Raw genomic sequence first — 2,500 nt, 5'->3', positions numbered from 1 at the left:
CACACAAATAAACACAAACACACAAAAACACACACATAAACATACAAATAAACACATAAACACACAAAAACACACACACAAACACACATAAACACACAAAAACACACACACAAACACACAAATAAACACATAAACACACAAAAACACACACAAACACACACATAAACACACAAAAACACACACACAAACACACAAATAAACACATAAACACACAAAAACACACACAAACACACACATAAAAACACACACACAAAAAACACACACAAACACACACACAACATAAACACATAAACACATAAACACACAAAAACACACACATAAACACACAAATAAACACATATAAAACACACAAAAACACACACACACAAATAAACACATAAACACACAAAAACACACACATAAACACACAAACACACAAAAACACATAAACACACAAACACAACACACACAATAAACACATAAACACACAAAAACACACACACAAACACACAAATAAACACATAAACACACAAAAACACACACACAAACACACAAATAAACACATAAACACACAAAAACACACACACACATAAACACACAAATAAACACATAAACACACAAAAACACACAACACAAACACACAAACACACAAAAACACACACACAAACACACAAAACACACATAAACACACAAAAACACACACATAAACACACATATAAACACACAAACACACAAAAACACACACACAAACACACAAATAAACACATAAACACACAAAACACACACACAAACAAAGACATAAACACACAAAAACACACACAAACACACACACACACACACAAACACACAAATAAACACAAACACACAAAAACACACACAAACACACAAATAAACACACAAAAACACACACACAAACACACAAATAAAACACACACATAAACACACACAAACACATAAACACACAAAACACACACACAAACACACAAATAAACACATAAAAAACACATAAACACACACAACACACAAAAACACACACATAAACACACAACACACACAAACACACAAAAACACACACATAAACACACACACAAACACACATAAAACACACAAAACACATAAACACACACAAAAACACATAAACACACACAAAACACACAAATAACACACAAAAACACACAAACAACACACAAAAAACACACAAAAACACACACATAAACACACATAAAACACACACACACATAAACACATAAACACACAACACACACAAAAACAACACACAAAAACACACAAAATAAACACATAACACACACAAAACACACACACAAACACACAAATAAACACACATAAACACAAAACACACACACACAAAAACACACAAAACACACAAACACACAAATAAACACAAACACACAAAAACACACACAAACACACAAATAAACACACAAAAACACACACACAAACACACAAACACACAAATAAACACATAAACACACAAAAACACACACATAAACACACAAAAACAAAAACACACACAAACACACAAATAAACACACAAAAACACACACACAAACACACAAATAAACACACACACAAACACACAAATAAACACATAAACACACACAAATACACAAATAAACACATAAACACACAAAAACACACACAAACACACAAAAACACACACAAACACACAAATAAACACATAAACACACAAATAAACACACACAATAACACACAAATACACACTCAAAAACACACAAATAAACAGGTGGAGATAGGGGGTAGGTGAAAACACATTTGTTGGAGCATTCAAGCCTCAAATGCAGTGATCCCAGTGTCTTTTTTACTATTTTTATTGCTACTTATTTAGAAGTTTATTACCATTTGTTATATTTTTATTCTTTGTTATTATAAAATAATGTGTGTGACCTGCTGTGTCCAAATCATTTCCCTGGTGGATGAATAAAGTCTGACTAAATCTAAAGCTGTGTTCAGACCAGAGCGTCCAGTTCACCTTCTGCAGGTTCTACAGACGCACACAGACTGAGTCCATGTGAACATGTGTCCAGAGCGTCCTGTGTTTCTGCGGTTCATCTTCAGGAGTCTTCCGGCGTCTTCAGGCGTCTTCCGGCGTCTTCAGGCAGTCTTCAGGAGTCTTCAGGAGTCTTCAGGCGTCTTCAGGCGTCTTCAGGAGTCTTCAGGAGTCTTCAGGCGTCTTCAGGCGTCTTCAGGCGTCTTCAGGAGTCTTTAGGAGTCTTTAGGAATCTTCAGGAGTCTTCAGGCGTCTTCAGGCGTCTTCAGGCGTCTTCAGGAGTCTTCAGGAGTCTTCAGGAGTCTTCAGGAGTCTTCAGGCGTCTTCAGGCGTCTTCAGGCATCTTCAGGCGTCTTCAGGAGTCTTCAGGCGTCTTCAGGCGTCTTCAGGCGTCTTCAGGAGTCTTCAGGAGTCTTCAGGCGTCTTCAGGCGTCAGCGCATCATGAATCTGGCATCATCGTGGTGCGTCTTGAGAGTTCAAACATCAGCACT

The 2,500-nt window shown here is 36.6% G+C and overlaps 1 protein-coding gene across 1 annotated transcript in view; it reads right to left on the bottom strand.

The window, feature by feature from the left end:
* arsh (arylsulfatase H) overlaps positions 1–2,500 on the bottom strand; it is a 38,114-nt gene that overhangs the window by 23,601 nt on the left and 12,013 nt on the right. The window lies entirely within an intron of this gene.

The sequence above is a fragment of the Boleophthalmus pectinirostris genome, unplaced genomic scaffold, assembly GCF_026225935.1.
Source record: "Boleophthalmus pectinirostris isolate CB_2022bp ecotype Guang Dong unplaced genomic scaffold, ASM2622593v1 HiC_scaffold_1, whole genome shotgun sequence".
In the NCBI taxonomy this organism is placed as follows: Eukaryota; Metazoa; Chordata; class Actinopteri; order Gobiiformes; family Gobiidae; genus Boleophthalmus; species Boleophthalmus pectinirostris.
This window is presented reverse-complemented; position numbering and strand designations above follow the sequence as displayed.